Source organism: Pelobates fuscus, chromosome 1 (genome assembly GCF_036172605.1).
Source record: "Pelobates fuscus isolate aPelFus1 chromosome 1, aPelFus1.pri, whole genome shotgun sequence".
NCBI lineage: Eukaryota > Metazoa > Chordata > Amphibia > Anura > Pelobatidae > Pelobates > Pelobates fuscus.
The window spans coordinates 61758271-61781581 of NC_086317.1; the positions used below are offsets into that span (position 1 = coordinate 61758271).

The window sequence follows — 23311 nt, forward strand, 5'->3', positions numbered from 1 at the left end:
ATCAGGACTTGACTAGGGCCACCCTACAGTGGCGCCGCTCACTCCATCCTGTGACCCAACGACTACGTACCGCCAATATCACCTACAGGTGGGGAGCACCGGGCTCACTGCTCACTACTCACAATGGGACTACCCACACACTTACCTCGCTAGCAGAGGCCCCGTCCTTCTTGGAAACGCTGGGACTGACTATTGTAGACGCACAGGCATCGGAGGGCCCGGGGGACCCAGAAGACAGTACCCCCTTGGACTCGAGCGCTGGCCAGACAGGCCACCTGCCTACCTAAACACTGCAAGCAGACTCAACACCAAGGACCCACAAAGAGACTATAAGTATCCGGTCCATGCAGATAAAGACTACGTGAATGTTAATTGTTATGTGCATAAGTTAAGAAACCCTAAACACCAACGTTCCCAACCTGAGTGATAGGGCTTTACACCAGTATTCCTTTGACAAACGGGGACCCCCTCTAAGGGCACCCGGACCAACCTCAGATGACACCACGAGATAATAACCTTCCCTCCCCCCCCCCGCTGCTCCCTTGGTTAGGGGCATAACTAGCAAGACAGTACCTAAATGCCAAAGCATGGCACGCAGAGACAGGAGTGGAACCAGTAGAACCGTAACTATACTCCTGACCCTACCGCTCCACAACCGTAGACGGCAACGGCAAAACTCCTGCCCAGAAATCTTACAAGGTACTGGTCATTAAGGGCAGAGGTCCGAGCTAACTCAGACTCTAACACACTCTCTAAAATTTTCTTAGCTCCAAACCCGACCTCAGACCTCGAAATCTAAGATCAAATTCACCTCATGAGCTCCGACATGCCATATTATACATGAAAAACACACACCTCAGCCTAGACATGTCCTATCAACTGCTGTAGATATAAACTGAAAAGTGCTGTATGACTGTTAACTGTTACCTATGTCTAACAAATGTAAACCTGTTCATAACCTATTCCAGCTGTTGTGGCAGAATAGGAAAATTCTGTTCCATTATCGCACGAATAAATAAAGAATTTAAAAAAAAAAAAAAAAAAAAAAAACAGTTTTAGTGTATAGATCATTCCCCTGCAATTTCACTGCTCAATTCACTGTCATTTAGGAGTTAAATCACTTTGTTTCTGTTTATGCAGCCCTAGCCACACCTCCCCTGGCTATGATTGACAGAGCCTGCATGAAAAAAAAAACTGGTTTCACTTTCAAACAGATGTAATTTACCTTAAATAATTGTATCTCAATCTCTAAATTGAACTTTAATCACATACAGGAGGCTCTTGCAGGGTCTAGCAAGCTATTAACATAGCAGGGGATAAGACAATCTTAATTAAACATAACTTGCAATAAAGGAAGCCTTAATAGGGCTCTCTTTACAGGAAGTGTTTATGGAAGGCTGTGCAAGTCACATGCAGGGAGGTGTGACTAGGGTTCATAAACAAAGGGATTTAACTCCTAAATGGCAGAGGATTGAGCAGTGAGGCTGCAGGGGCATGTTCTATACACCAAAACTGTTTCATTAAGCTAAAGTTGTTCAGGTAACTATAGTGTCCCTTTAACATATCAAATCAGTTTCACCTAGAAGAATGGTATGTTCGTTTTTGGAACAGTCCTTTCTTTACTTCTGCAAGAAAGCATTTAGGACAAAATGATTTACATTTATTGATATGTCGTAAGAATTTTACAAATGCGGTTTTATATACTCAATATCTTGCTGTAATAAATGCTATATATATATAAAGCAGTCCTGTGGCCAAATTTCGTTTAGAAAAGTTTGTTTTTATACATACACTTGATAGGGTTATTTATTGTAGACTGAATTGTTTAGGATTTACCATGAATTTCAAATTTTAAGACCAAAGTAGCTGACTTAAATAGCTATCTTGAAGAAATATGTTTTTATTATTTAGATAATGTGGTCTAAAATGTGAAATTCACTTTTAATTCTCTGTCAGGGTTATTCTCCGAACTAGGACTAGTAGAAAATTGAAAATTGTGAATCCAAATAGATCAAGTGGGAACAATAGCTGAGTTAGAGAATTGTTCCAATTAATCTGACCGAAATTTAGAAATTTCCTAGTTAGCTTCCTGTTTAGCAAGTAAGCTTGTTGGTGGGATTTATTATTTGTTTTGTTTGTTTTTGCACCAGAGATCTGTCTTCCTCAATAGTTTTGGAACTGTTGACACAGATGGTATTTGACCTTCTAATGCTTAGCAAGGAGTAAGTAAGAGTTGAAGGCTGAATGCTTTAATAGCAGACATGGTCTGATTGCCAGTCCTATCTGGGCGTAAGCACAACAGTTGGCTATTTTATGTAAATAACAATTATAGCAATTGTAACTAAGGCTTCGACTTCTTTAAAAGCTGACAGAGCTTCATGGGAATGGTACAGGACCAATGGTTGCTATCACTGCTTCAAAATAAGCCATGTAGTTACACTAATCTATATTGATTTTGTTACATCGTCGTAGAATCTTCTTTACTTGGGCAGATGTCAATGATTGAATGCTAGAATGCACTCTTCAAACTTCACTGAAGTTGAACTTCCTTGAAATATTTAGTAGCCACTTGATACAGAGTTGCAAGGTGGAAACCAGAATTTGGATTATGTATCAGTCTTTTTTCTGTTAGATCTAGCTGCAGGAAACTGTTCACTAAAAATAACCAAAGCCGATGTTGCCAGTTGCAGATTCTCGCACAGGAAGTTATTCTTGTTTCTACAAATTGATGTTTTTACTTATGCAAAGTCACATAATCTGTAGATTGCATTGTTCTAAAGAAGGTCGTGATCACTCTTTAACATTTTAATGCAGATTGGCAATTTTGAAGCAAGTTACCCCTCACGTCATGAAATCAATTATTTATTTTAATTGTTCTATTTTTGCTAACAGTTCTGCTATTTCATGATCTTTTTTTGTAGATATATGGACTTTTATAAGATACACATCGGACATATGTGTGTTTTGTTTTGTGCACAGTAGATTTAGGAACAGGATATATATTTGATTTGCCATCTCAATTTCAAAAACCCCTGCTTTCTTATGCAAGATACGCGTGTCCTACTTTTTAATTTTCAATTTAATTAGTCTTTTATAACCTAGTAGCACGAATAGATTGTCAAAGTCTTGCTTATTGGTTTAGATGCTGGAATTAGATCACATAGTCAAGCATCTACTTGCACTTGACTATATCTGACCTAAAATATCTGTGCGTAATGTCATATTTAATCAAGGCGTGAGTTTTTAAAAAATGTGCTCATTTCTGAAATGTCTTATTTCTGGTGTCTGTTTCTGAAGTTAGTAAAGATTACACCAGCGTGTCTTCTTAATAGAAACGAAGGAGACATGTCTTTAACTTCTTGATTACAAGTTCCGATAACACTTAAGATCTCTGTCAGCTGGAAATGTAATCACACACTAAGTAGGAATAGAAATAAAACACATCTGATTTATTTCCTGAAATGGAGCCCACAGCTGCGCCTATTGAGAAAATTCTGTCATAAAGGAACACCCTAGGCACCAAAACTACTTCATCAAAGTGAAATTATGATTTTAATCCCGTTTAATACGTTTTAATCCCAAAGTCTGTGCCGCAGAGTTGGATCGCCTTTGATTGACTTAGAACGGTCAGCAGACACATTAAGCCAGTCAGTAGCTGCCTGTTCATAAAAAGGCATGAAAACGGTTTAAAAACCCGGGAGCCACTGATTGGCTTAGAGTCAGTTGACCGCTCTAATGTTCATTAAAGGTTTGAGATACTTGGGACATGAGGAAAGGAAACCTAAAAGAAAAAATATGACAGTGCTGCTTTAACCCCTTAAGGACACATGACGTGCCTGACATGTCATGATTCCCTTTTATTCCAGAAGTTTGGTCCTTAAGGGGTTAAACCATCAGAGAACAATTACAATTTGGTTAATTATCTGCATAAATAGTGTGCTTTCAAAACAGGGCATTTTGTTTTCTCAATGAAAACATTTACTTCCTATTTCCTGTGTGTGTGTTTTTGTTTAGTTTTTTTACGTTTTTTTCATCTTTTTTTCTTTTGTCCCAGATAATACTCGAATTTAAGGAAAGGAAACAGGACAGAGTCCAAGATGGGCTTTTCCTTCTCCAAGAAGTCCTTGACTTGTCATGTTTAGGCAGAAATAGCAGTCAATTGTTTCAAAGTGTAGGTATCTCCAAAAGGAACAGCAGCGGTAAAGACTTCAGCGTGACGTTTTTTTTTTTGTTTTTTTTCAGTGTGCACATAAGGAAAATCACAGTAACCCACAGCAACACAGAGAATTGAAAGTTCTCATTAGTGGGGAGAGGAAGGTTAGGCCATGCAGGAACAGAAAAAATAAAACTACAGAATGTGGATTGGAACATGAGGGGAAGATTTGTGAAAAAGTAGCTTTTGGAATGAAGACAGACATTTCAAAACATTCTTGTCAACAGAAGAGCATAGTCTATATTAAAAACCTAGATCTATCTCAGGGCTTGACAAATCCTAAGTCGCCATGGTGACTAAGAATTTTGCCCTGGTGCCTGAGATTTGTCAGCCCGTTCCCTCCTCCTGTCTCTCGATCTCTGCTCGCCGGAAGTAAACATTAACTACATCCTCCTGGCGCAGGGATATGGCATTCCGCAGAGCCACCCATTCCTCAGAGCAGCTCCCCTCCGATCACATGGGAAGTTTTTTTTTTTTTTTTTTATTTAAATTAGTTTTTTTTTATCTTGATTAATCTTTATGATCTCAGCCAATACAATGCTGTAGGAAAGCATTGGGAATTCTATTGAGTATGTGCGGCAAAATGCTGCACCAATCAGCATATCCTGATCGAGATACATTAATTCAGTGCATCTCTAAGGTGAACATTAAGCGCATCCATGTAGAGCGTGGAGACGCTGAATGAAGGTGTTGCACATTGCAGCACTGACATAGGACACACTTTACTGTCTGTTTGAGTGACTGCCACTAGAGGAGTTCCTAGGCGGTAATGTAAACCCTGCCTTTTCTCTTGGAAAACCTGCAGAAACAGGCTGTAAACACCAGAGCCACTACTTTAAGCTACAGTGATTCTGGTGACTATAGTGTCCCTTTAAGAATTTTATTTTTGTCGGGGGGGGGGGGGGGGGGGGATTGGGATGGATGGGTGGGCCGTCAGTGGGGTGTCACTAGTGACGAGACTCACAGCATTGGAGACACCAATAGTGGGAATGCCTGCATACCGAAGTGCCTCTCAGGCCGACTAACCTACAGGACCTTGCGGAGATCACTACTAAAGCGCTGGGTCCTAGTCCCGGTTCACAGTGCGAGTGCATCTAATGATGCGGGACACGAGGGAACTAGCAGCTGTCTTAACCATTTAACTGTAGGGGTTAAGAGAACAAGGTACAATGCACCCAGACCACATCAATAAGGTGAAGTGGTCTGGGTGCCTATAGTATCCCTTTCAACAAACAATTCAGCATATATGAATACCTTTTATGACGATGATGACGAATATGGCACCAACGTTGGCAACCCTGACAGGCTCGATTGCTACTGCAGGGTTGCAAGTTATACATAAGGGTACAGTATGCAAGAAACAGTGTCCAAGAAGAGCATGGGTTTTAATCATTAATGCATTCAGAGCCAATCTAGGTAGAAATCTGTCAGAGAAGACTGTCCTCGGAAATAATTAATGCATTAGAATACTATGCAAATAGTATTTGGAAAAAGAACAGTGACAACAACGGCCCACTGACTTTACTGCTTGGGATAATTTTTGTAAACGAATGCAAATGTAACCATGAATGTAGACATGTTTTATTCTCACTGAAAACCAGGGTTTAAATCACTAAGGAGCCCAAGGAGAAAATGAAGAATGCTGCGGTTTGGCCGTCTAGATAGCCTGTGTTAAAGTGGGAATAAATGTGAAAACCGTTTTTCTTTGTGAAAAGCAATCATCTTTCCTTCCCTTTTTTTAAGTGGAATAAATGATTTAAAGGAGCAATCATTCACATGCACATAAATTATTTATGCATATGGAAATTGTCCCTTTCACATTGTTCTAATGTTTAGCATTGGTGAAGAGCATATCTACTGACGTTCAGCCAGCCAGAGATTGTCTGCCATTTAGAGAGATCAACAGACCTGGGGTTTTTATGTGTAGGCCTGCCCAATTTGAATTTTTCTATTTGTTTGAAGTCAAGTCTGTCACCTTCAGGGGTTTTTGCATATTAATAGCAGTGGCTGTGGGAATTGACCAACGTTAATGGCGAAAGCTCCGCTGTCTGTCACTTTGTTTCACCATAAGACAAGGCTCGACAAATTCCAGGCGCCAGGTCGCCATGGTGACTAAGAATTTTGCCCTGGTTTCTGGGATTGTTTGGCCCATTCCCTCCCTCCTCCTGCAGGGGAATTGCAAGTTGGAAGAGCAGCATATAAAGACTGCCAGCTTACCACCTGCCCGCTCCCTCGCCTGCATTCCTCTGAGCCCGCCCACCCACATTTTTCAGAGCCAGCCTGGCCCGCCCGCATCCCTCAGACCCGGCTGCTGGCCCGCATCCCTCAGAGCCGGCTGCCCCTTTACGCAGAGCTGGCTGCCCGCCGGAAGTAATTTCAGTTCCCTTCACTTCCTACCGGTGCAGAGAGATCTGCACGGAGCTGAGGAGACAGGAGATGTGGAATAAATTGGAGATGGGACAATAAATCAATGCATTTCTCTTGTGCCTCCATGCAGTGTGTGGAGAAGCTGAATGTAGGTGCTGCACATTGTGCAGCACTGAGATAGGAGACACTGTAAACACTGCCTTTTCTCTGAAAAGGACCCCTGTCCCATAGTGCTCTTTCTTGGACCCCCCCCGTCCCGTAGTGTTCTTTCTTGGACCCCCCCGTCCCATAGTGCTCTTTCTTGGACCCCCCCGTCCCATAGTGCTCTTTCTTGGACCCCCCCGTCCCATAGTGCTCTTTCTTGGACCCCCCCGTCCCATAGTGCTCTTTCTTGGACCCCCCCCAATCCCATAGTGCTCTTTCTTGGACCCCCCCCAATCCCATAGTGCTCTTTCTTGGACCCCCCCCGTCCCATAGTGCTCTTTCTTGGACCCACCCCCCGTCCCATAGTGCTCTTTCTTGGACCCACCCCCCGTCCCATAGTGCTCTTTCTTGGACCCCCCCCCGTCCCATAGTGCTCTTTCTTGGACCCCCTCGCCCCCGTCCCATAGTGCTCTTTCTTGGACCCCCCCGTCCCATAGTGTTCTTTCTTGGACCCCCCCATCCCGTAGTGTTCTTTCTTGGACCCCCCCATCCCGTAGTGTTCTTTCTTGGACCCCCCCATCCCGTAGTGTTCTTTCTTGGACCCCCCGTCCTGTAGTGTTCTTTCTTGGACCCCCCGCCCTGTAGTGTTCTTTCTTGGACCCCCCCCCCGTCCCGTAGTGTTCTTTCTTGGACCCCCCCGTCCCGTAGTGTTATTTCTTGGACCCCCCCCGTCCCGTAGTGTTATTTCTTGGACCCCCCCCGTCCCGTAGTGTTCTTTCTTGGACCCCCCCGTCCCGTAGTGTTCTTTCTTGGACCCCCCCGTCCCGTAGTGTTCTTTCTTGGACCCCCCCGTCCCGTAGTGTTCTTTCTTGGACCCCCCCCGTCCCGTAGTGTTCTTTCTTGGACCCCCCCCGTCCCGTAGTGTTCTTTCTTGGACCCCTCCCGTCCCGTAGTGTTCTTTCTTGGACCCCCCCACCCCCATCCCATAGTGTTCTTTCCTCCTCCACCTCCCCCCCCCCCCCCCCCCGAGTCCCATAGCGTTTTTTTCCTCTCCCTCCCCTCTCCCAATGTGTAACTTCCCCCTGTCTTGTCTCCTGTGGTACAGGAGATTCAGTTCCCTGTACCCGGCTGGACTGACCGGACGTGCTCTCTCAGTGAGCACTTACTTTCAATCCGGCCGGGTACAGGAAACATAAGTACCTGTAGTGCGTTGTGCACTTCTCTGCTCGGCCACGCTACACAAAGTGCCCACCTCCTGCCGGTCACTCCAATCTAGCGCCTCCCAAGCCGGTGCGCCCTAAGGCGGCCCACCTCGTTATTGGTATTACCAGAGATTATCGGCCGATACAGTTACTTACAAAAAAACTGAATATTGGACGATAATATCGTCAAAATCGATAATCGGTCAATCCCTCGTTGTAGGAGGGTGTTAGATATCCATAGAGAGCACAGAACCTACAGAGATTTGGGGCAGGATTCTAAGACTAGAGAGATTAACTCTCGTAATTGAAGTAAAAGTATACACACAGAATCCTTCCGTTTGTTTCTGTTGCATTAATCAGCAGAGAGAGAATTTTTGAATGTTTTGCTCCATCCCATTTTGGAGTTTGACGGTTGGTTTCTTGTAGTTTATTATAGTCTTTTTATTTCTGCATGCATGGATTTTTAATGAGGTCACATGTGCCACGATACGTATTTTTATCTTGTTCTGAAGAATATTTACAAAGAAAGGTTAAAGGATGTTAGCATGTATAGCTTGGAGAAAAGACGAGACAGGGGGGATATGATAGAAACATTTAAATACATAAAGGGAATCAACACAGTAAAGGAGGAGACTATATTTAAAAGAAGAAAAACTACCACAACAAGAGGACATAGTCTTAAATTAGAGGGGCAAAGGTTTAAAAATAATATCAGGAATTATGACTTTACTGAGAGGGTAGTGGATGCATGGAATAGCCTTCCAGCTGAAGTGGTAGAGGTTAACACAGTGAAGGAGTTTAAGCATGCGTGGGATAGGCATAAGGCTATCCTAGCTATAAGATAAGACCATGGACTAATAAAAGTAGTTAGAAAGTTGGGCAGACTAGATGGGCCAAATGGTTCTTATGTGTCGTCACAGTCTATGTTTCTATGTTTGATAATAGCTAAATGTTTTTCAGCCTTATATATCTTTAAGTCTGATGCACAGCATATCCAACCAAAAACTATGCAGGTGATGTAGAGCTAGCATGGGTTCTTGAATCCTGGCATAATAGAGAAGCACTAAACTTCTTATATAAAAAAAGCCATCTGGGACCATTTTGTACCCTCAAATAGTTATGGTCTTCTGAGATAATGGTGTTTAGACCAAAGAGGATTTAAAAATGACTGCCCCCTGTATAAACTGCATAAAGCGGCTTGCTGCCCCCCCCCCCCCCCCAAATAATTAAATAAACACAAAAATATATGCGCATTATACAAGCATTTATGAAAAGGCTGTCTTGGAACTTTACTGAAGAGGAATCATCCATAGCCATCATGTTGCTTGTGCGAAAGGACAGCATGGATGTCCCCTCCTGGTAGATGAAGCTTCAAGAGCTGTACAGGACGAGTAGGGAAACAGTGGTGGCTGCGAAGGACCAGTTCAAAAAAAGTAAAACTCGCAATTCTCTTCACTTGTGATGACCTCACTACAAGTGGCAAAGTCACCATTGGAAGTTTTTGTAAAACTTGCAAAACCCCCAGAAGGTTATTAATTTAGAATCTACTCTCCTGGCATTTATTTGCATTCAGGAATCTACAAATCTTCAGGTAGTCTAATTATACTGCGACAAGTTTAAGCATGCCCATTAATAGGGGCAGGGCTAGTTTCCACAACTTGCTTTAAAGATACAGCTGTCTTGTGTGGATAGGGACAGCTACAGCTGCTTTTAAAAATGCTTTCTTCACTGCACTGATTATAGAAGTGCCATAATGTGTCTTTATGATTGTCATCAGACCCAATGTCTGGTCATATAAGATGACCGACCATACATTGCGCCTTAAGGCATTTGAGTGTAGAAAATGAATACTGAGCTTTTTCTACAAGTGATTTTAGCCAACAGTTGTTAATACCGGTTTTGGTTTTATTGAATAATAGTCCATCACTCCCATGGTGGTATTACAGACTTCTGTCTAGCTCTTGCCCTACCCTTTGAATGCGCGCGCGGCAGTGCCGTGCATTCGGCACCGGTGACGTTAGACAAGGATGCTGACGTTGGCGGGGGAGGAGAGGTAAGGGAGCCCGGCGGGGGAAAAGGGTGAGTAGCTGAAGGTTTTAACCCCTTCAGCGCTGCGGGAGGGGGACCCTGAGGGTGGAGGGCACCCTCAGGGTACTATAGTGTCAGGAAAACCAAGCGGTTTTCCTGACACTATAGTGTCCCTTTAAGGAAGATATATTTTTTGTAAGTGCCAGTTCTGGCAGAAACCAATTTTTGCACCTGACCTTATTTTCAGCCATCGTTATTTTGCAGCATTTGGTGGTGGTTTACCATCGCACAATATGCAGTTCAGTGTTTCAGGATATTTTTTTTTACTTTTTACGTTTTACTTTTTTTTTACTATTTCTTTACCAACGTGCAATAATGCTGATTATCAAAATGATTATAGGACTTGCCCATTAATCTTATCTTTGAATGTTTCCTGGTAAAACAATGCATCATCAAGTATCTATTTTATAGATCGCTTTCAAAAATTTTGATCTGGGTTGGCTCAAAGTGGGGAAACTACGGACTTTAAGTGTCTCTCCCAAGAGCCGAGGCACCATCTTATAGCACTTTAACGTCTGCCTGTACACTGTGTATAGGTCTTTCAGTCTTTTCAGCAATTTATTTATTTTTTTAACCGCTAAATCATTTTAATCTAAGATCTGCACAGAAGCATTGAAACACTGATAGATCTTTGAGACCTAGTCAAACCTATTATATAGATGAAAGCGATATTTGTCCATTGCATTATTTTAACGCCAAAATGTTCTTAATGTTACACATTCAAATAGCATTTTTTTTTTTCCAAAATTCAAATGAACATTTTAAACTATTACTCTTAAAAACAGGATGTTTGTTTGAATAGCCATTCAAAGAGGAAATGTCACATTTTAGATTTTTGCACATGTTCTTAAAATAAATATCTATCTATATTGTGTTCTTGCTTTTGTAGCACGTCTTAGCAGATTCCTCTCTAGAGCATAATGGTGTGATGTCTTATTGGGAACGGAAGTGCAGCAGGTTTAAGTGCATTTTATCCTTCCTTCAGTATTCTCACACCAGTTTGCTGGGGATAAAGGAGTGAAAACTCTTAATAGAACTTCCAATGAACTGACAGTTACTCTTTAATATTTAATGTAAGGTTAGGCAATACAAACTGGACGCATTACTTGGAAAGTGTTACAAAGATCACAAGGCTTCGGGAAAGAAAAACATACTGCTGTACTCGCAAGCTTTGTAATCTGCAGTCATTGCTTTTCTTTTTTTTGTTTTTGATAAAAAAAAAAAAAAAAAAAAAAACACTTCAAGGCAACTGGGAAAATGAAGTAACATATGTTGATATAGAAATGGCTGCTTGACTCTTTCAGTCTGTTCTTGGCATTTTACAGAGCTGCCACAATAGGTGATTATGTTTATCCTCTGGAATGAATCCAGTGGATTTGTTTGGGAAGCAGTTTCCCACGAGATTCCTTTGAAAAGGAAGACATTTTCTAACCTTTCCAGCTTTTAAATAGGGTAGATTAACGGATCTCAGAAAAGGCCATCATGGAGAAGCAGTGTATACACTGTGATAAGAGACATATATTTCCACGGGGCAGATCCTTCTTTATATCAACCATGTACTCCAGGATATTAACCTTTAGAGTGCTACACAGAAAAAATGTTCTGCTACTGATGCCACTTTCACAGCTGACGGAGTTTAAACTTTTGAGTTGTAAGGGTGAGTAAAGCAAGTTTAGGACATTTCAGCACATTATTTTCATTTTTATTTTAATTACTTTTACAAAAAAAAAAAAAAAAAAAATGATTGGAACGTTAATTTATAGATGTGGGACTGGGTGTTTTTTTTTTTTTTTTTTTTTACAACCAAAAATTAATAATTGAAATTTTGAAATCCCAAATTTTATGGAGATAATTTTAAAATTACTGCTAATTATAACCACTACTATAATGTCTTTCAAAATAAAGTAAAAATCTGCGCTGAATAAAATAAAGTTGAATCAAAAAGTAACTGAATCTGTAATTACATGAAGCTGGTTAGTACCGATGGCAAACAAAGCGAAAGGTTTAACTGAATGTGGTGACAGTGTCTCTTTTCTGCTCGTTGCACTTTGGTTATATTTGCATTGTTAACATCTTTATTTTCATTTTCCATCTAGTAATAGTAATCGAACAGCTGGTGAACTTTGAGGACAGCTGGAATGTGGAAAACTGGTTCTACTTTAGATGCGGTCACTCAAGCAGTCCCAGCCCATGACTTAGATAGTTCAGGCAGTTTAAGTCATTAGACCACTTTTTTGTGACTTGATTTTTTTTATTTTTTTTTTATGCATTTCCGTTGGATTGTTCCTTAGACTAATATGAATTTGTGTTGATAATGTACACATTGTTGGAAGTGGTATGGTATATTATACTGTATATGTATGATTGGTTTTTAAAGCATTTCATAAATTCCAAAGCAGTCAAAAGATATCTTAAGACAAATTAGAGGTAACTTTGGTTAACGGGAAATCCTAAAACGGACAAAACTTGACAGAAAGCAGCGCTACTACCGTCAAGTTTCGTTAATCCAGCTGTTGCCAGTCACTCATGATCCTCCATAGAAATGTGCAAGAATACAGCACTGATGCTGACAGGAGCTGACGATCCAAGATAGCGGAGCACACATTGAACAGCATCAAGTAAGCTCACCTCTGCTTCATCCCTGAGCCATTGCACTGCAAGAGGTGATTGCACCAATATGGCAAGACCCCAAAAGGTGACAGAACCACTTTAAAGGGACACTATAGGCACCCAGACCACTTCAGCTCATTGAAGTGATCTGGGGGCAGTGATCCTGTCCCTCTAACCATGCAATTTTAATTAATGCAGTTTCTGAGAATCAAAAATTCAGACAGTCACTAGAGGCACTTCCTGCTTGCTAGTCAACTTTTGGTCGCCTGACACTGGACTTTCTGCATTTGCTGGACATTCTGCATTCGCCACACATTAGTGCCCTCTCTCCCCTTCCGTCGCGTGACATCAGGGGAGATTGGCGCTGGAATCGGGTAAGTACTCTTACACTACCAGTGGAAAGAACGGACCGTGAGGCTTTCTTTATTGCAAGTTCTGTTTAATTAAGGTTTTCTTATCCCCTGCTATGTTAATAGCTTGATAGACCCTGCAAGAGCCTCCTGTATGAGATACAATTATTTAAGGTAAATTACATCTGTTTGAAAGTGAAACCTGTTTTTTTTTTTTCATGCAGGCTCTGTCAAACATAGCCAGGGGAGGTGTGGCTAGGGCTGCATAAACAGAAACAAAGTGATTTAACTCCTAAATGACAGTGAATTGAGCAGTGAAATTGCAGGGGAATGATCTATACACTAAGACTGCTTTATTTAGCTAAAGTAATTTAGGTGACTATAGTGTTCCTTTAACTTTGGATTCACCAATTTTTTTTTTACTTCAGAAGCCTTTAACCCCTTAAGGACCGAGGACGGTTCAGGACCGTCATCGGCATTTTTGCATTGCCGACCGGTGACGGTCCTGAACCGTCCTAACGGTCTTAGTTACTTACCCAATCGCCGTCGTTCCCCCGGTGGCGATCGGCGGTGCTCCCGGTGTGGGGAGACTGTCTGCAGCCCAGACAGTCTCCCCATGGCGGATTTGGACCCCTGGGGCCATGTGATCGCTCAACACAGCGATCACATGGTCACAATAGGTGTCCATGTGTCTGCCTGCAGGGGGACCGTCTGTGCTGACAGGCAGTCTCCCTGCTATTGTAAAATCATTAAAAAAATAAAGTTAATGTTAATAAAAAAAAAAATAATAATTATATATGTGTATATATGATATATAGACATATATTATACCTATATAATATGTCTATATATCATATATATAATGTCATGCGAAGTGTATTTTTATATTTATATGTACATATATTAATATAAAAATACACTTATAATTAAATTACACACGTATATATATCATATATATATTGTATATATATTATTATAAAATACAAATAATAAGTAATTTAAATTAAATAAAAAAATGTAAAAATAATAAAAATTGAAAAAAAATTATATATCTATATGAAATTTTATTCTAACTGTATTTTGATATTAATATATATATTTATATCAAATACACTTAGAATGAAATTGTATATATATCTATGTATATATAAATAAATAAAAAGAATACGAAATATATATATGTCCAAATACAAAATTACATAAATAATTATATAAATATACGTGTAGACTTCAAATATATAAATATGCATATATATTTAAATTCTACGTGTGTATTTATGTAATATTTTTACATAATTAAGTAATTTTATTGATTGCAATTTGAGGGACCTGCCTGCAAACCCAGGTCGAAAGTCCAGAGAATTTAATTTGCTAGCACTGTATTTTACCCTGTAACGTTCTACGACACCCTAAAACCTGTACATGGGGGGGTACTGTTTTACTCGGGAGACTTTGCTGAATACAAATATTAGTGATTCAAAACAGTAAAACATATCACAGCGATGATATTGTCAGTGAAAGTGACTTTTTTTTTTGCATTTTTCACACACAAACAGCACTTTTACTGATGATATAATTGTTGTGATACATTTTCCAGTTTTGAAACACTAATATTTGTGTTGAGCAAAGTCTCCTGAGTATAACGGTACCACCCATGTACAGGTTTTATAGCTTTTTTGAAAGTTACAGGGTCAAATATTTTTACATTGAAAATGGCCAGGTTGGTTACGTTGCCTTTGAGAGCGTATAGTAGCCCAGGAATGGGAATTACCCCCATGATGGCATACCATTTGCAAAAGAAGACAACCCAAGGTATTGCAAATGGGGTATGTCCAGTCTTTTTTAGTAACCACTTAGTCACAAACACTGGCCAAAATTAGCGTTCAGTTTAGTTTTTTGCTTTTTTCACACACAGACAAATATGAACGCTAACTTTGGCCAGTGTTTGCGACTAACTGGCTACTAAAAAAGTCTGGACATACCCCATATTGAATACCCTGGGCTGTCTACTTTAAAAAAAAAATATGTACATGTGGGGTGTTATTCAGAGATTTATGACAGATAATAGTGTTACAATGTCACTATTGATACATTTTAAAAATATATGTTTTGAAACCGCAATATCCTCCTTGTACTTATAGCCCTATAACATGCAAAAGGCATGTAAACACTGGGTATTTTTAAACTCAGGACAAAATTTTGAATCTATTTAGCAGTTTTTTTCATTCGCTTTTGTAGATGAGTAAAAGATTTTTCACATACAAGTCAAAAAACATGTATTTCTTTCAATTTTTCATCATATTTTTTCATTTTTTTTTAAATTAAATTACATGAGATTATATAAATAATGGTATGTAAAGAAAGACCCTTTTGTCCTGAAAAAAACAATATATAATTTGTATGGGAACAGTAAATGAGAGAGCGGAAAATTAAAGCTAAACACAAACACCACAAAAGTGTCAAAAAGATGCCTGGTCGCAAATGTACAACATCGCAAAAACAGTCCGGTCCTTAAGGGGTTAAAGTTGTTTAACAGCCCCATCAGGCTCTCTAACAAACCACTTGAGAGCTGTGTTTAGTGACTTCTATGCATCGTAGTATTTCGATGTCTTAGGCAACCTTTTTTTAGTCATGGCTCCTATTTTTTTTTTTAACCTCTCAAAAGAAGTGCTGAAATGTCTTCTTTGGTTCTTGATAAATGTCTCTCTGTGCAATAGTAAGCTCCTTTGTGTTGAATTGCACCATGTTGTCTCCCACCCCTCCCCCCAGTCTGATTTTTAGCTGTAAGATATAGGGCTGGCGCCTCTGTATCCTACATCATGTCCCTAGCTGTGTTTATTACCTGGGAGTCTCTGAGGGACAGAGACCCTCTTGCACTTTAATCTAAGCAAAGTACATGGTACTTGTATGGTTCCTTTAAAAATGCTATTTAAAGTAATCGGGTTTTAAAGTCAGACTTCGTTAGGAGCTGGGAGCTGGCCTTGAGTGATGGTTAAGATTGATAATGTCTCACTAGGTGGACAGGGTATCATGATCTTGTCATTGGCACTGATGGACTTGGATTTAGATAATGGATTCAACTGTGTTTATGAAAAGAGTTGCTGAACTACAGTCCTCCAGTTGGGAAGCTAAATATTTTGGCTAAACAGATCAGCAAATCTAAGAAAGTAAATTATATACACGTTCTCATGAGTATAGTCCGTCCCTGCAGGCATTTTCATGTAAACACTGCCTTTTCAGAGAATAACAGCCTAGGGACACCTCCAGTGGCCAGTTCTCAGATGGCCATTTGAAGTGCTTCCTGGGGGGGTGCTACATGTAGACACTGAACTTTCCTCATACAGATGCTGATTGGCCAGAGTGGTATTCAGCTCTGCCTCCCTTCCTGCCTCCTTGGCTGACATCAGCATTGATGATCTTAGTCAATCTAATGCTTTTCTGTGGGAAAGCATAATGATTGGCTGAGAGCACAGGCAGACTGTAATAAAGGTAAGATTTAACTATAATGATCGAGGTGGGGAGGCATGATAGGGATTTTAACACTATAGGGTCAGGAATAAATATATTGTGATCCTGACCTTTATAGTTATTTTTTTTTTTTTTTTTAAGCTGACCGTTGTATGAATTAGTGTATCCCATTATATTTACTGTTTTTAAAAAAAAAAATGTAAAATCCTTTTAATTCTTTATTTTGGTGTGCATAGTGATGACAAACATGCCAGCAGCGGGTACTGGCCATTTTGGGTTAATTGGACATGGGTTACATGTGCACATTTTTTATATAGTATTCAGGCTTGGTTCAGGGTTAAACAGTAGCTATGTCAGTAAAACAGGCAACATAAAACGTGGAGGACCGAAATGCAGACTGACATTAAGGTTGAGTAATAAGATAAAACAAGTTCATGCTTAACAGTTTATCATTGCGTGCTAAGGCTAGCAAGAGAGAGTAAAATTATTTTAGTTAGTTGTGCTGGAAATTCCTTGTTGCATAATAATAAACATGAAAATGATATAACGATGCTGCAAGTGAGCTTAGGCAGAAGTGTGAGTGTACTGGGAAAATTAGAACATGCTGTCATGTTAGGTGACGTTCAGCTCGCTAATAGTATTGCATATCATGCAGATCTGACTACCTGTGCTTCAAAAACCTTAAAAATGAACATGCATGTTTTAAAACATAGGTTGCAGCCAACATAACCATAAAGAAATATAAAAATTACTTGAATCGGATTGTCTAGTGCTGCGTCAAGGTATCGTGTGTACATGTTAGCTAAAGGAACTAGACATTCGTATTAGAAGGAGAGAGTCAATGTGGCATGCATATGTGGGAGACATTTGGAGAGTTCTCACATTGGGTGCCCATGCACGAACCGTAAGCGGTATACCGGGTCAATCTCTTGTGGGTCAGCATACACCCATTCTTCGAGTGGCGGGTGCTAGTCTGGATGTGTCGTTCGTGGGTCTCCTTACCTTCTTGTCAGCACCCGGTTCATTTTCGTGTGTATCCCAGTGCAGTCTGATTTCCTTCTCTGGGTTTGGAATGTACCTGTTTTATGTAGAGTATTTCCAGCGTCCCGTGTTTTTAATGATATGTGTTGGAACATGATTACTAGAAGCTGCCATGACTGACCTGAGCAGGCGGCTGGATTGAGGGCTAGTCTGAGTAATAGTGTGCGTATGTATAGCATGAATTGTTTGGTGGTAAGAGGTTTCCCTTGTAGAGATCATGGTGGGTAATCAAGGTTTTTTTATGATCTGAATAAGTAGGATAATATATAATTTCTACAGGGGGTCCTGTCTGGCTAGTTTTGGTAAGAAGGATCGACCGTATTTAATGGTCGTTAACTTTTGTTAAGAATTTTTGCTTAATGCATGACTTAGTCGGATTATTTTTAAACAAAAAAATATTTGGATCTCAAACTGTAAAATGCTAAATGTGCGGCTGACTTGATTACTAGATTTGTGGAGTCGTCGAAAGGCCTTTTTTTTTATTAATTCAGAGATTTTCCTTAAGATGTTACTATCTATGGGTAGTCTTTTAAGGGTTTTTTGAAATTTTAGTCTGAATACCTTTCAGTACGCTTTTAACCAGATATGAAGATAAGATTGGCGTTTTGTTTGGGTATAGTGTTAACATGTAATGTTGTATACCTGTCCAGTATAGTTTAAAGGGACACTATAGTCACCAGAACAACTACAGCTTATTGAATATGTTCTGGTGAGTAGAATCATTACCTTCAGGCCTTTTGCTGTAAACACTGTCTATTCAGAGAAAAAGCAGTGTTTACATTTCAGCGTAGTGATAACTTCACTGGCCACTCCTCAGATGGCTGTTAGAGATCCTTCCTGGGTCATGGCTGCCTAAAATGCATCTAAACATTGTTTCTCCTCCCTCTGCATGTAGACAACTGAACTTTCCTCATAGAGATTCATTGATTCAATTCATCTCTATGAGGAGATGCTGATTGGCCAGGCCTGTGTTTGAATCTTGCTGGCTCTACCCCTGATCTGCCTCTTTGTCAGTCTCAGCCAATCCTATGGGGAAGCATTGTGATTGGATCAGGCTACCACTTCTGATGATGTCAGCAGAGGCAAGCAGCATGCAGAGTTACGGCTTCAGGCTTGAATACAGTAAGATACTGCTATACAGTATTTATGGAGGCATGAGGAGCCCAGGGGGGCTAGATGATGGTTTTAACAATATAAGGTCAGGAATACATGTTTGTGTTGCTGACCCCATAGTGATCCTTTAATGGTATTGTATACTAGTTTCAAAGAGATGTGGCAAAAAGTTGTGAATGCAACCATGGTTTCTATAGAAGAAAACATTTATTACATTAAAGTCACACAAATTTCTTAAACAGATCATATGCTCTAGCGTAAACTTTCTTTGTGTTAATCGACAAAACGGCTTTTGCGAGTGATCTACTGTGTTTTAACAGTAGATTTAAAGCATGATTAGGTCTTTAAATTGTGGAGGTTCTCTGGGTTGAACGGTCGCTGTAGGAAGTATTCTGAAAAATTCCTGTAAATTAGAACATGACAGAGCGTCAGCTGCGTTGTTATATTACCAGTGAATTGTCAGAAATTGGAGGGACGAATAAGGACCTGCCATTCTAAGAAGATAAAGAGATGCCACATTCTTAGGTCAGCCCTAGCTGGTTCGTCTAAAATAGTTCTAGAGTTGTCATCAGGAAGACCGTGTATAAGAAAGAATATTCTAGAGATGAAGGCCCTTCCTTGAGGAATAATCCTCATTGCGAAGTTAAGTGACCCTAAAAGTGACTGTAATTCCTTCCTGGTGCAAGACCCATGAGTGGTGCAGACTTTGATATAGGTTAAAATCCTGTCTACCTTTTAATAGGCTTGCTTAGGGATTAATTAAGTGTTGAGTACTATGCTAGACAATATATGACTGTAATTACTTATGTAATTGCTGTTCGGTTACATAAGTACAGTATGGTTGGTATTGTTAAACTAATATTTGGTTGGTTACATGCTAGACCATCAAGATTGTCATGTAAACATAGGTGTGGTTGAGAACAGGAGTCCAGCAATGCAAGGGCGGGTGAGTCTTAGGTCAGAGAGTTCAGCTTGCCCCACAGCATCTGGGATGTTGGTGCGTTCTCAGCCAATTTCCAGCATGGGGGGGATTTTAGGGCTCCCCGTATGTGTGTCCTCGCTGGTGGCGTGTCGCCATTGTGGAGTGCTGCTTGGGTGTATTCACCATATTGCGACTTGTGCTGTCGTTGTTCTCAGAGCTCTGTGGGAGTCGCTGCCACTGTACCTTGGACCTTGTTCCAGGTTTCCGCTGCAGTCTTTCCCGGGCGCCTCTGGTGACCAGCTTCTTGGTGCTTTCTCTGCATCCGCCTTGTGTGTGGAGGGTCTCGTGGGACAGGCCTGCCACGTGGGGGTCTTGGTGTTGCGTCGGCACCTTGTGGGCAAATATGTAGCCCTCGATCCTCCAGGCAGGGCCGTACAGATGCTTGGTTGCCGTTAGGTGTGTTCCCCTTCTTTGCCCCCATCCGCCGTTGTGAGCGGGTGTGTTGCAGATTTGATGGGATGTTCACGAACTTCGCCAGGGACCCCTTCCGGTGCGTGCCGGTCTGCTGGGTTTGAGGCTTGGCTGTGGTCGGTTCGCCTGTTTGCTGGGGCTGTAGCCTTGCCTCCAGATTTGACCAGAAGTTGGCAAAGTGAGAGTCCAGTCGGGCTAGGATAGTGTCTATGTAGGCCTCGGCTGAGGTAGCAGCGACAGACGTCGCCATTTTACTTGCGTGGTGTTTTTCGATGCTGGCTATAGGAGGTAGTGGTGGGTGCCCTCCTGGGACCGGGATGACCCCTGCTGGTCTGAGGGGGGTGGGAGGTGCAGAAGTCAGCTGGAGTAGCTATATTTTAGTGCCCAGAGAGCGGCCGTCCCTCCGGCGCCAAAAGTGCTTGTAGGCCGCACTGGGTGTCGGGTGGTTGCACTGATCCAATCGTCATCAATTTTTGGTATTGATCTATTCTTCGTGGTCTCTGCTATGCAGTGTGCGGTATTTTGTAGTGTAAACTGCTGACTGGCGTGATTTATGGAGAGTTTTGTTGCGTGGAGCCCAGGAGCTCATGAGATATGCTGCCATTCAGCCCGCCAGTCAGACTCCACCCCCCGCCTAATTTATCTTTTATCTCTCTTTGGGCCGTATTAGGTTGAAACTCTGAGTTGGCATTACTAGTGGAAGGTAAAGTAACATTATTGGGACAGAAATTTACAGTATGAGAAGCTGAGGAACATATTGCACAAGGTGTTTAAGTCCTGCAAAATGTCTACAAAACAATTGTCTAATTGGCCCCAGTCAGTAGGAGTATTATACTGAGCCAGTGACGCAGCGGATCTTACTGAAAAGGAGAACACGTAGCCTCCATATTTATAAGCTAGGTCCACCAGCTTGTGCAAGTATAAATCCAATTCCTCTCTACGGTGGGCAAAAGAAGAGCAAATAATGTCCCTAAATAACCCAAAGGCTAAAACAAACTCTGGAATATTTAGTTTCCTATTAAGTCTCGGGTCTCTAGATTTCATTACCACAGATAAATCATCAAACGTATATGGCCTGTTTTCTATTCTATCCTGTGAAACAATGCAGAGAGAAGCCAAATTAAAGGAACATTCTAGTGTTGGGAATACAAATATGTATCCCTAGCTCTATAGAGCCCTAGTCCCCGTTTAGCCACAATTTCAGGCATATGCCTTCCACATATATTTATAAAATATGATTTCCCTTGGGGCAGAGATTGCATGAGGTAGCAACTGAAGTTGGACACCACAAATTAGAAAGGTTCTCTGCTACATTTCTGAAATAAATGTTTTGCTTCTGATGGATCTTGAGTTCGGAGCATACTTTTCACAAGAGGAAAAAAAGAGTATCAGCCAATACTCAATGCAGTCTCTGGAGCGGATGGGTTTGGCTCAGAATCCTTGTGGGCACCTGCTAGCCAATGGCACAGGGGGAGAAAAACAGGTTACGATGTTCTATTTCTGTAGAGTAAAATGCCAGTATCCATGAATAAAAAAGAAAAAAAGTTTTTTATATGCGTGACAATGGAACAATATTAAGGTTTGATTTTTCTCTTTAAGTACAGCTGAAGAATAAACTAGGAATGGTACCAAAAACTGATCTGGCCAAAAAGGAACTGATTAAAAGGATACGGGCTGCTTTGTTTATCCACGTACAAAGGCTGCTTTTCATAAAATCTTTCATCACTATTGCATTACTGTATTTGGTTTTAAATAGATTTTGTTATTAGAATACAAGATTCAGAGATATTAATGAAAACCTGTCATATTTTGTTGGACAGTTCCTTCTTACTAGTTAGACTCTGCCAGAGATATTGCTCGGTAGAAAGATATTTTTTTGCCCTTTGTCACAAGAACAAAGCCTCAATTTTCAATCTTATCATTTGTCAATTAGCAGCTTTCCACTGGCAAGATACTAACTGGTATCATGGGCATTGCAATTAATGTGTGGCACAGTTGTGTTGGTCTTTTTGTTTCCTCAGCTGCATATATCACCAAAGATAACACTATAAGCTCCCTTTAAACCTTTTGTCAGCAGCATAGTTGAAGGAAAGAAGATAAACAGAAACAATCTGATTTTTTTTCCCTACAGTGTGAATTGTCACAAATTCAAAGTCCATTTTAAATTTAAGACCAAAGTAGCCGAACTGGAAAATTTCTTCAAGTCCGCAATGGTTCCAGTTCGACTACTTTGGACTCAAATTTGGAATTCACATTGATATCCTGACAATACTCAACTTGGTGAGTAACCCTGTATGTGTGTCCTGGCTTTGTCAGGAAGGAACTAGAATGTGATGTCACTTGTCTATATCATGTGAGAAAAAAAAAGGTTGACACTACTTAGTAGTGATTTTCAATGTTTTTTTTCCCCAGTGGTGTAATCTCCAGAGAAGTGGTGGTTCCCTTTTAAGTGACACAATATGAGCAAGTGATCTAGTAGAGGATGTGTGAAGCTTCCTGACAAAATATGTTCCGAGTTAAAACAAAGGTTATTAAAACAAATGATGATCTTACAGGGATTAGCATTCTTCCTTACTATTGTTTGTGCTGTATCTAATGCAAACACATATGTTGGATATTGTACATTATTACTTATTCATTAAACGTCACTCCTATTGATAGAGTTTTCAGTGAGATCTCCGGTTCTCAGTGTGGCTCTTTTTTAGTCCTCGTGTTGCATTTTTTTCTCATTTTACTTTTTTCTGTAATATGTCTTCATATTGACGTTGCCCTTCTTTGGTTTTGTTATCGATGTATGGAGTAGAATATTACTCACAGAGGTTGTGTTTTATGTTAATCATCATAGTATGAGAGATTTGCAGAGACCACAAACATGGGTGTAGAAACGTAAAGGGGGGGGGAGTGAGAACATCTGGTGTAGCTTTTAAGATCATATGTTTTATTGTTTAAGTGAGGTATATATAAAAAAAAAAACATATATTTTATAATAGCTGCTTATCCCATTGTACTAATAAACTCCTTAGTGAAAATTATATAATCTTGCCTGTAGAAAACTAGTTTTATGTATGCATTTTTTTGCTTTCAATTCTGTTTTCTTTCTTCAATTTTTTTTTTTTATAATTTTTTTTACTGTTTACAGCTTATCTTAAATAATAAGGGACAGTCTTTCTCAATATAACAATCTGTCTCTTGGAGACCGTATTAAGCTCTGGAAACCCCAATGCATTTAGCATTTGCTTGTCTCTGCATAACTGTTGATGATTAATAAGTAGGAATGTTACACACATTTTGTACGGACCTTGTTGAGTTCTCTTTTTCTTTC

At 40.4% G+C, this 23311-nt stretch overlaps 1 protein-coding gene across 3 annotated transcripts in view; it reads left to right on the forward strand.

The window, feature by feature from the left end:
- ST3GAL6 (ST3 beta-galactoside alpha-2,3-sialyltransferase 6) overlaps positions 1–23311 on the forward strand; it is a 124281-nt gene that overhangs the window by 17055 nt on the left and 83915 nt on the right. The gene's annotated exons all lie outside the window — the stretch shown is intronic.